Below are 12,711 nucleotides of genomic sequence, written 5' to 3' on the forward strand. Positions count from 1 at the left end.
ACGTTTTAATCACGAGGTAGTTTTTATGTTCCATAACTTATAGAATTTTATTAAATACCAGACAAATCGTCCTCGCCACCTCAACATCTTTCAAAAAGGGTGTTCATTATTCCAACACCCTTTTTCCCAGAGAGGGGTAAAGCTACAAACTAGGGTGTTCAAAACTAAGGAAAAAATCCCCCCACCTCCCCGAAGGGGATCGTGCGGAAATGCGAATGCATTGGGTGCACCGATGAGTGCGGTGCGAGTAATTATTATTAATGGCGTACTTAATGAAGAATCGCTATCAAGGCGCCAGGCGCGCGCTCCACTGCATTATATAGATTCCGAGCGCAGCGAGCGGAGAGAGGGTACGCGGAGAGGAGAGAGAGCCCGCCGAGCTCCGCGATGCGAGCGCCCTCACACGCCCGAGCGCGCTCCTCCTCTCCACTCACTCTCCGCTACTTCGCCCGAGCTCCACGATGCGAGCGCCCTCACATGCCCGAGCGCGCTCCTCCTCTCCCCTTGCCCTCCGCTACTCCCGCCCGAGCTACCACCTGCTCCGGTTGCTAGGCGCGCCACAGCTGTTGCTAGGGGCGAGGAGGAGCGCGGAGAGATAACACCTGCGGGCGCACGCCGACGGAGCACGGCAACCCCCGACTAAGAAATGCATTCGCATTTAAAAAAGGGTGTAAAGAAAAAGGGTGTAAGAAAAGACCGCCAACTAAGAAAAAGGTGAAGAGACCTCCAAGTTTGGAGGCACTTTGTACCTGTTTACACAGGCGGACTGAACATTTTCTAGAAGCGGGGGGTGTTTTGTGCCTCCTATGTTTAAAGCAATATGAATTGGCATAATTTAATACCAGTGAAGCTGTTTAAGCTTGAGCTAGTTTCGGTGGCATTGGCAAAAAAATACAAATAAAAAGAGCTGCGGCACCTGCAAAGGGTGCACCACCGCAGATAGGGTATTATAACAGTGAAGTCGCCTTTCGAGCCTGTTAGAACGTGAGCACAAGGGGCGTATGCGTATGCGCACCTCTTACTATGCCATTTCAAAGATACTAGTCTTTTTTGGATTTTAAGAGGAAAAAAATGAGCGAAGCTTGCAATACTGGTGCAAGGCTGGAGAAACAGCATAGGGGGGGGGGGGTCGACCTAGCTTTTTTCCCCCTGCATCCCCTGCCAGTGGGGAATGGGGACACACTGGAACAGCCTTGTAAAATCCGGTTTATCTTGGCCTCACCCCTCAGCGGTCATCCTAGCTTAGCAAGAACATTGCAAAGCTTAGCAAATAACAAAATTTAGCAACACCCGGAGAAACTAGGTTGACCCCCAACTCCGCTGTTCTTTTTTTGCAACTGAATACCTATTTCGCACCGTTTCAACACCCTACACAAAGCCAAGCGTGTTGCAGTCGGTACACACCCTTTTCGCCCCACGACTGTAGTCTTTTTAATTTTGAATGTTCAAATTGGTGTTTCACGTGCTAAAGCTAAACTTGGGACATGAGGTGCACCGCATATGGAAACGAGGGATCATTGCATACGAGCAATTATTTTTTTGCGTTTGAAAATTTCTTGTGAGTAGAGGAGTATATGAGGGGAGGTCTTGTTCTTTACAGTACTATGATGCATCCAAGCATGGCCTTATTCAATGAACAGCTGAACACCTTTTCCACACCCTTTCAACACCCTAAGAAAAACCAAGGGTGTTGAAGTAGATCAACACCCTTTTTTCACACAAAAAGAGTGCAGAGGTAGGGAAAGGGTGTTGAGATTCAAGAAAAAGGGTGTCAAGGCCTCCTTACCCCCTTTTTCCACTTATGCTACACCCGTTTTGGCTAAAATGGTGTAAAAAAGTTTATTGTGTGTGTTTTCTTAACTACTAGGTCCCCATAAGCCCATAGACGGTAAATTGAGCAAGTATTAGGTGATTTAATAATGAGGCAATTATTTGGAACACCTGGCAATTAAAAATTTCTAATAGAGCAGGAACGTCTTTTTGCACAATTTCCTAAATGTTATGGCCACATGAGCCTGCAAACAAGAAATGGCCTGTGTAGTTCACGTATTTATAGATGTACAAGCTTCGGAATAAAACTTGAAACTCCGTTTTTTTTAATTCACCGTCAGAATTTAATGTTTACTGGAGCGTCTTGTTTCTTGCGTCCAGCTCCGCTGAACCAAATCAATAGTGACGTCTATCGCCATAGGCGTCACTGAAAAACAATTCCCCAGGAAACGAGCAGTTTTGGTATCGGCCTGCATGTCCTAGGCGAACTTTGGTGTGGTCGCTTCAGCTGACACCACCAGGACCGAAAGGGTTAAAGCTTCCCGTGGCCGGAATTGAACCGGAGTCAATCACGCTATGAATCCGGCTTCTTTCAGATTGCTCCATTTCAACATGGTCGAAGAGAACACTAAGTAGCAGGTACGGATTCGCGCCGTACACCCCCAATCCAAACGTTAGGCCTGCGGAGTACACACCCGAGAGTTGCTTTGGGTGTCCTAGAAAAGCGGTACGTACCTCCCGAGCAGCACATACTCGCAGTGTGGGATGGGCCAACGAAAGTATCCGTCACAAGAAAGCTTTGCGTGCAACCATGGTCGTGGTTAGACGGCGGTATGCATGATTTTTTTTACCAGTTATGAAACACCAAATAGTCTCACGATTAAATATAAAAATACGCAACAAAGTAATCATTACTCAACAGGTGTTCCGGGAAATCAAGCGTTGTGAATGCAGTAAGAAGTTGCATCAGACTAATACAGCGTGTTGCATTGCCTCAGTGAACCGTACGGAAAAAAAAGCCTTGCCAACAGTGTTCGTTGGTGCTCTAGCCTCACGCATCTATGGCACTTTACTGGTTCATTTTAGTTTAGAGGATGGACAATATAATTGACAATCGAGGAACACATGGCCTTGAAAAATAATAGGCTGTGTCTAGAGTGCCGTCCGACGGTGTTATAAGCACTCCACTATATCGACGTCTACCCGCGTTTTGTGACAAAACTGCCGCGTCTGGCACTACATCGCTCTACAAAACGTAAAGCTTGGCAACCTAACCTAAACATAACATAATATAACCAAACGCACACAAAGAAATAATTTAAAACACTAAAACTAACCTACGGCATAAAAATTACAGTTCAACTTCGAGATGAAAAAAAAACTGAAGCAAGGGCCGGTCTCGAACCACCGTCCTTGGGATCAAGAAGCTAAAAAGGATACTGTAAACTACAACGACATTTTTTCTTTATTGCCTGACAAAAAGTACACACATTCTATACAAACACTTCAGCCTATCTTTGGCTGATCATTCATATCAAAACTTTCCGACAAACAAGAGCATCAAGAATTTCCGTCCACTCAGGCGGCTCTGCCTGGGTCACATAAATATCGCGAATATACGCAATACTCTCAATGAAGTTTTCGCGCACAGGGCGAGCGTGCACATCAGCGTTGTTCACTGCTATCCTGGTCTTCCACAGGCTGTGGAGTCCAAGCAGCATAAACATGTCATAAGGTATGCCGTTTACATTTTCTATGGGTAGGTACCGTATACCATGTGGTGTTATAGGGAACTCCTTTTTAAGTGTTCTTTGTAAGACATACCAGTGAAATATTGGATCCCAGCACTCAATAAAGGCATGCTCTATTGTTTCCGGTTTCCTGCACAGTCTACAATTTGTGGTCCACGAAAATAATAAATGAGGCTTAGTAGTGTTGTTAAACACCAGACTTAAATGCAGACAACGAAATGCCTTGTGCGAGAGAAGTGTGCGTGCGAACGAACGGGCAATTTATTTTCAATTTGTTGCCTATTTTTTTCTTTAAAACAGGCATGGCACAATTCGTAAATAAAACAGTGCACCAATGCAGCCTGGTGCGAGCAAAATATCATAATGAACGACAGAGCAAGATGGCAAAAACGTGCCGTTGCAAATCGCCAACCGTCCTAACTAGAACTGTTGCGAGTAGAACAGTAACCTTAACGGTACTCAAGTGTGTGAACAGTCACACACTTTCTGGGTTGGTATCCCGGCAAAAGAGCAGCGCTGATTGCATAATTTTGTGTTTTTAGAAAACAACTGTTAGCACTAGTCGCTGCGCCCTGATATGTAGTTCATAATAAATCTTCTTTTCAGCGCTGAGCTATATCAGCCGACGCCTAGCGGTTGACCTCCCGCCGATGACAGCTCAGCCGTACTGCTGCAAGACGAAGATGCTGGGGCTCTTCGATTTACGGTCTCGGATTCACTCAAACGCGGATAGTCCAAGGTTAGTCCGAGAATGCCCCGAAGCCATAGGTATACATGGGAAAATCGAATGCTGATCGGTTTCCGGGGAGTCCGCAGGTGAGTCGCAGTCTAAGTCGAAGAGCGCAACTCTCAAACGATGACTACCTGGGCAAAACCCCTTGCCAAGCTTCCTCAAGTCTTCGAAAGTGTGAAAGAATGCCACATGAACGCGGACGCCAACATTTTCGGAGACACATATCAGCCTGAGGCTTCATTTGCACAACCACAGAGCTCTATTCCCGCGCGACCACCCTCTCGCAAATGGGCGTAGAGGCTCCCCTTCAAAGTATTCTTCGTCACACTAATTTTTGCTTCAGAGCAACTGTGCCTAGAGAAGGTTTCTTTTTGTTGGTCGAATGCGACTACGCGAAAGTGCTGCAGGGCATACGTCATGTGGGCAGATTTTGGGGGAAAAAAGGCGACATTGGAACACTTCCTAGGGACTTTTTTAGGGCTCCAACCTGCCCGAGCTCGACACATGGGGGCCACAGGACATCGCCCATGCCGCCTTCCCGACATTCATCGGTGCATACTCGGCCCCCTTTACAAGAAACTTCTAATTCACTTCCAAAACTGGAATCAATAGTCTAGTGTTGTGCACTCGCATCATTGTATTCTTTTTTGTTTCCTTCCGTCTCGTACCACTGTCCTGTTTTTTGTCATTGTTTCCCTGTTACTTACGCTGTGGGGAAAAATGGCGCAATAGAAACAGCACAAAGTGCCCTCAGAAGTCACGACTGAACGTGACGTAATTCCTGCACCGAGCTCACTCTCATCCGTCGCTGTTCTCTGTAATTCCTCCGATGAACGCCCGGTTTTGTTCTATCAGCCGCGAAAAGAAGAAAATACTTTCAAACCAGTTCTCTCGGCGGACCTCACGTCTACTGCTTCCGGTGTGAGGTAGGCCGTTGATTTCACTCGGCGCGGTGTGCTCCACTGCGTAGTTTTGCACTGGTTATCACCGTATGCTCAGTTTTTGCGGAACTTTCAACTATGGTGCGATTCGTTTCGAGGTGCGTACTTTGTTTGACCAGCTCTGTGCAGTTGTAGATTGTGGGGAAAAAAAGAGACAAAAAATCGCGGACAGCATGCGCGTATGACATGGAGCGCTGGTAATGCAGTTCGGTTCGTGCATGGCTTACGCGTGGACACCGAATTGAGACATCGATCTACAAAAACTTCGTACCGACGACAACGTGTCGTGCCAGATTGATGTACTTGGACACCAGCATACGGTGCAAAATCCATTTTGCACACACAAGGTTGTCACAACGACGATAAAACGGGAACCTCTTAAAAGTTACATGTAACTTTATCGTTAACAATATTATCTTATTAGCACTTATACTTTCTTGTAACCAACTTGAAATAACGTACATTATTCGGTAAAAACAGATAGCTGGTTCTAATTAAATAATTCTTTTTCATCCAACCAAATGACGGCGTTTCCTTCACTTTTTTAGACCAATGCATAACAAGGCCAGGGTAAATTTCTCCATCGCCGACTGGTGGTCGACCGCAGGATACGGAGGCAGAACAATGTGGAAACGCAGCTAGATATATGCGAACGTACCTATCATTCGGAAAATAGCTCAACCTTGACGCCACACGAATAAACAAAACCTTTATCAGCTGTACGCGTTGTCACAAAATCTGAAGTACTACAATTACACGACAGCCATTGCTGATCGCGCAAACCATTTCTGCTGCGACATCGGGGCACACAAAGATCGAGTTCGATCGACAGTGCGCGTACGCTGTCCGGATTGGGACGAATCATAATTCGAACCTTAAAATAGAATTTTGGCTTTTTGTGTATTTTTTTTCGGGCAGGTTAACGTTTACTCGTCAGCAACCACCATATATCTAGTTCGGAAGGATCATATCGCATTGCGATGTCAACGGCGCGGTCATTGCCTCGTCGAGTGTTCATCGCGAGCGCGGGCCAGCGAGATACGCGCTGTGCTCTCTCCGCATCCGACATCCGCACTTCCGTTGACATTCATGGGGGAATATCAAGAGCACGGTGGCATTAAAATTACGTTACTCTCCAATATCGATTTACATGGCAGTCGACGTCACACCGGTGGCGTTTGCATCGCAAAACGCGGGGTGCCACCGGCACCACCACCCGCTGCTCGTAACAGCCGAGGCCGCAATCGCCAACGCTAGCAGCAAATTACAACATAAAATTCACTGTTTTCTTTCCCAGGTGAAAAAAACAAAACAGAATATATACAAAAGTACTGCAACCGCTAACTTAACACCAAATTACTGCCGTTCACTTGGAACGCAGGTACACCGAACAGAGTCCCGGAGAGAACGGATCATTTAACAGCCCAGCATGGCTGTTGCACCAGTGGCTTCATAGACAGCGCAAGCATCTGATCAGGAACAATAAAATGGCGCCGCCCTCGTCTAGAAAGGAGAATAGTGTATACCACTGCGGAACGTTTTCATGGGTTGCCGTCTTCTGTGACGGCGGATAGCTCATCTATACATATGCTCCCGCTCGGATAAAGCATTCGACCGGTAAATGGTGCGAACGAAACACGTTTGGTTCATTCGAAAGATTGCATCGCTAGAATCATGTTGACATCACTTTTAATGTCAACATCGCTCAAATAAGCTATATAATTAGAAATAAAGGAAATGTTCATGCGATCAACTGCTTCATTTCCACAACAGAACCTATGAAGTCGTATGTGCCAGCTCTGCGATTGGCTGAGGCCGGCAAGAGCAAACACAAATTAGGCACTGCTTACAAGCTGGCTGAACGAGCCATTTGACCTTAAATTTAACCCACATTCTTTTTATAGCAGCGGGAATGCTGGGGTAAACGTTGGAAGTAACGAAAGTACACGTGAACACAGAAGTACCGAAGCGTACTGCTGCTGGTACTGCGCGCACTATGCTTGTCACAGCGAAAGTTTCGCTGCACTGCACTGTGACGCTTTGGGGCTGTCTGAGACGACACTGGCCGATTGGCGTAAGCGACGGTGACATACGGGACTATATCTGTCAAACGAACGCCATATTTCACGAAACGATTATTTTCGACCTTAACAAAAGAAAGCCAGGTACAAATACGCTCAAAAACAAAACAAAGGAAAAAAACGGCCCTCCGCGGTATGGTGGTGCCATCAAGGTGGACTAACGGTAGACAAGGCTGCGCAGCAGCTTGAAGTCCTACTCTTGTGATGCCATTGCAGACGTCATGAAAACACAGGATTTTGCGGGAGTATAAAAATTTTAAATTTAATAGGCGACATATTTTCAACCTGTGTTTCAATAGAGGACTGCGCGGCACGAATTATAGCTAGCTCAGACAAAAACAGTGTTTTGCGAAATTTCAAGTCGTGATAAGGTGCTTGCAATGAACTGAAAGGTCATGGGAGTCGGAATTGCGTCTTCGGGGCCAGAGTTCAGTTTAACGTCCCGAGAAAGTGCAACTAAAAGAAGAGTAAGATGAGCATGGAGGCATAATGAACAGAGAGATTGGTGCAGTAAGTTTCGCGTGGCATAACATGTGTCAGTGGGGCACGACACCGCGATTAACGTTTGTCACTAGAACATACACATCTAGCACGAGGTAGGTAACTAACCTGCCCAAACAAAGACGGCGTCAAGACCACTCTTGGTCCGGTGGCGTGCCCCAAGTGGGTCCAGGAACGAGGCTGTTAAAACAGCGGTAGAGAGTGTCCCGCGCAGGACGTAGGTCTCCATGGCCACGCGGAAAGCAGGGAGGGGGCTAGAGTTGGCGGGCTTGAGGGTGAGCCGTCTTCATTGTCTGAATCTACGGCGAGCAGGTAGGAGTTGTCCACACAATTTTCGGCTAGCGTTGAACCGGGGAAGGGGTATATAGAGGCGCCTCCGAGAAACGCAGCGAGGCGAATGAGGACAGCAGTAAAGCCTGCGCAAAGAAAGACGGCGTCATGACCGGTCATGATCACGCTCGGTCCGGTGGCGTGCCCCCATCACGGCGGTTTCAGTACACAATAGCAGCCTATTTTTTTCTTTGCTGCTGCAACAAACTTTACTTCATAATTTTTGCTATAAGGAAGCTCACAAGAAGGCATGAGGCTTGAGGTAGCAAAGCAGTGCGCAAGATTCACAACTATCCGGGAAAATGTTGCCACGATTTCTGAGTGTAGCAGCCTGGAATGTCGGCTGCTGAAGGAGAGGAGGCGAGAAAGCAGGCGTGGAGCTGGTTTGCAGTTTCAAGACAAGGCTGTTTATTTTCAAAGCATGCGAACGCCGACAGCGTCACCCGACGAGGGAAAGAAGGGGAACCCCCGTGTCCCTGGAAAGAGAGAGGAAAAAGGCCCCCCAAGCGAGCAGATGGCACTGGCGCCAGAACGAATGCCAGGAGCCGGCCGGAGAACAAGTTAAGCTTTCCCCCGAAAGGCGACCTTTGAATACGATGGGGGAATGACCCCCACTAACGGTGTATTGTCGACGAGCCTGCGGCAGACCGGAGAGAAAGGAAAAGCCCCGTCTCACGGGAGCCACTTACGCTGAGGTGCCCTGTGGCTTACGCTACAGAGGCTCCCCCCACATTGCGGAGCTTTTAAGGAAAGGAAGCAGTTACCGGATGAATGGCGAAAGGTCAGAGTCACTGGTTATCACTGCAAACATACGTGAGAGGCTGCATGAACAGAGACCTTAATATGTGCAGGCTTGGCGCGGTCGACGGCGACGACTTCTCGTTTGCCCCTTACGTCGATTCTGATGGTGTTGTTATTACGGTCCAAAACTTTGAAAGGGCCGTCGTAAGGCGGAGTTAGGGGCGGCCTCGTTTCGTCGTGTCGCACGAACACATGTGTAGCTAAGTCCATGTCGGCAAAAGTGAAAACCTTTCTGTTGCGGGTGATGCGAGGTGCTTGTCGCCTCAGTTGCGCAAGCCATCCGCGCATCTTCTCGATGTGCTCGGAGGCTTCTGGGGCGGAAAACGTCTGGTCGGAGAAGAATTCTCCCGGGAGGCACACTGTTGAGCCGTACACCATTTCCCCTGCATTGAAGCCGAGGTCTTCCTTGACCGTTGAGCGTAGCCAAGAAGAATGAGCGGGGGCTTTTCCACCCAGTGCTGGTGATCGAGTTTCGCTGTAAGTGCAGCTTTGAGTTGCCTGTGAAAGCGCGCCACCATTTCGTTGCTTGCGGGGTGGTAGGCGATTCTATGATGCAGCCTCATGCCGAGAAGGGTCGAAAGCGCGGAAAAAAGGTTGCTCTGGAATTGCCGTCCCCGGTCAGTTGTTATGCGGGCGGGGCAGCCAAAGCAGGACACTCATGTCTGAATAAAGGCCTGCGCGACGGTCTCAGCTGATATATCCGCAATTGGTATAGCTTCGGGGCATTGGCTGTAACCTCGGCAGGGCGGTAGTGGTCCAACCGAAATAAGTAAACATGGTCAAACCGCGACTCAGGAGTCCAAAATTCCTGTAGTGCAGCCCGAGTGTGGCGATTCACCTTCACTTGCTGACACGTTTCACATGTCCGAGCCCAACGTCGCACGTGCGCGTTCACTCCGGGCCAAACGAAGCGTTCTGTTATCAGCTTCTGGGTAGCGCGGACACCTGGGTGGCTGATAGAATGGAAAGTCTTGAATACCACTCGGCGAAAATTCAGTGGGACGAATGGTCGTGGCTTTCCTGTGAGGTATCGCAGGTTATCGTGCTCTGGACGTAGGGAAGTGTAACCTCCGAAAGTGAGAGTGAAGATCCCCCTCCCTTCAGTCTCGTCAACTCAGCGTCCTCCAGCTGAGCCGCGGCCATCGCATCGAAGTCCAGGACTATTTTTGTGCCGGAAGCGTTGACGGGAGACAAGGCGTCGGCTGCTTCGTTTTCGACCCCGGGAACGTAGTGGATGTCTGTAGCAAACTCAGAGATGAATGAGAGCTGACAAATGTCCCGTTCTGAGTAGGAGGAACTGTTGTTGTTGAATACTTAGGTGAGGGGCTTGTGGTCTGACAAGATGTAGAACTCACGACCTTCGAGGAAGTAGCGGAAATGCTTAATGGAACAATAGATTGCGAGCATATCTCTTGCAAAAGTGCTGTACCGCACCTCTGCAGGCTTCAGGCATTTCGAAAAGAAGCCCAGTGGCTTTCATTGTGCACCCTCCTGGTGCTGCAGCACTCCTCCTACCGATGTGGAGGAGGCGTCCACCATTAGGCATGTAAGAGCTTCAGGCAGTGAATGAACGAGAAGGGTAGCCGCGGCCAGCTCGTCCTTAGCTTTCTGGAAAGCGTTCTGGTGTTCGTCAGACCAACAAAACTGTGGTGCCTTTTGGACGCCTCGGCGCAGCAGGTCAGTCAATGGCTGGAGTACTCGAGCACAAGACGGAATGAACCGCCGGTGGAAGTTTAAGAGCGTGAGGAACTGAGCGTACGGAAAGATGTTGGTGCAGGAAACTTTTTGATGGATTCCACCCTCGATTACCATAGCATAATGCCTTCATCAGTGATGTGATGGCCGAGGCAGTTGAGAGCCTCGACGCCAAACACGCACTTTTGAAATTTCAACACCAGACCATGCTCATCCAGACGCTGAAAGAGCTGGCAGAGGTGCTGTTCGTGCTCGGTAGGAGTTCTGCTGGCCACCAAAATATCATCCAGGTCGACAAAGACGAAAGGAAGACCCTGGGTGACTTCATCCATGAACGTTTGAAAAGCTTGTGCGCATTTTTCAAGCCGTAGGGCATACGGACAAACTCGAACAGGCCGAATGGAGTTGTTATGGCTGTTTTTGGTATGTCCTTCGGTTCGACGGTGATTTGGTCGTATTCCGCTACGAGGTCGTTCTTTCTGTATATTTTTGTACCTGCCAGCCGCGCAGTAAAATCGCGAATGTGTGGCAGAGAATACTGGTCCGGCGTTGTCGATGCGTTCAAGGCTCTGTTGTCACCACACGGGCGCCAGTCGTCCGCTTCGTCTTTAGGCACCATGTCGAGCGGCGATGAATGGTTCATAGACGAAGGGTGAATAATTTCCAGCTGCAGCATATGCTCGAATTCACTGCGTGCAGCTTGGAGCCTGTTGCTGGACAGCCGTCGTGGCCGGACGGTGACTGCCGGCCCGCTGGTGACGATGTGATGAGTCACGTTATGTTTCACTGGCTCTTCCGTGTTGCGGGGCTTGGTGAGAGAAGGGAATTCGCCAGGATGTGGTGGTGGCAGATACTGGCTTGAACGCGCAGATGCCAGATGAGCAGAAGTTTGACTGCAAACCACGTACTTTGAGGGATGTGTTGTTATTCTTGAGGCAACAGTCACGTACCCTGACAACCAGGTTGAAGGGGCTGAGAAAGTCTGCTTCCAGTATGGCGAAATTAACGTCCGCCACCATGAATACACAGCGAAACAGGCGCCTGAGCCGGACATCTATTGTGAGTGAGCGGAAGCCGTACGTAGCGATGGCAGTGTTGTTCACCACCTGCAGCGACGATATGTTCTTGCTACGTCGGCGATCCTCGGGGGTGGCATTTACAATAAAAATTTCGGCTCTTGTGTCGACTAGCAAGCGCGAGTTGCTTACGCGGTCGACTACGAAGAACACGCGGCTGTGTGGAGGGCCGATGTCGTAAGCTGCCGTTAACGACAGCCGGAGCGTTTCCCGGAAACGAGCAAGGTTGAGTGCAGCGGCTAGCACCCGTGCCGAAATGACGGTGGTACCAACAAACTCCGTCCTGGGCATCTCGTTACTGGCTTCTCCGAGAAGAGCTTGGCTGTCTTGAAGGGAATCGGTTGCGGCGTTGCTAGCCCTGTTGGGGAGCGCCAGACAGCAACAGTTGCTCTATGGTCTCGGTAAGTTGTTCCACTTTCTCCTCCAGGAGCGACAGTCGGTCTGGTTGTTCCTGTGTTCTTGCAGCAGCTATGGGTGCGAAGTTTGGAGTGGAGTATTCCGTGATGCGATCGGCCAGTTGTGCCAGTCGATCAAGGGACGTCTCATCTGAACCCGCGAGAACTACGCGCACCGACTGGGGCAGCCGTTGCAGAAAACGTTCACGAAGAAGTGCGAGCTGGCCGTTTTGACGCGCGTGCACACCGATTAGTTGCCGCATCCGGTGCAGCAGTTAAGAAGGTCGTTGGTTGCCCAGTTCTTCGCGACATAAGAGCTGCTGAAGTCGACTTTCTTCAGGCACCTCGGGTCGGTCCAGCACCGTCTATTTGAGGATGTCGTATTCCCCTTGTGTGGGAGGTGAAATCAAAATGTCGATAGCGTTGTCGTTTTCTGGGGGCAGGGCTGCGACGACGTGAAGGTACTTCGTCGACTGCGAGGTGATGTGTCGGAGCGGAAAATGGGCCTCCACTTGGCTGAACCAAACTATTTGATTTTTAAATTTGGTAGCTTCAGCTTTGTGGCGAAGACTGCAGGCGTGGAGGCAGTAGTGATGTCGTCGGAGCTCATGGCGGCGTGTTCGTTAGAGCGTTGTTC

Source organism: Haemaphysalis longicornis, unplaced genomic scaffold, assembly GCF_048455015.1.
Source record: "Haemaphysalis longicornis isolate Haplotype H1 unplaced genomic scaffold, Haemaphysalis longicornis Haplotype H1 scaffold_7, whole genome shotgun sequence".
Classification (NCBI taxonomy): domain Eukaryota; kingdom Metazoa; phylum Arthropoda; class Arachnida; order Ixodida; family Ixodidae; genus Haemaphysalis; species Haemaphysalis longicornis.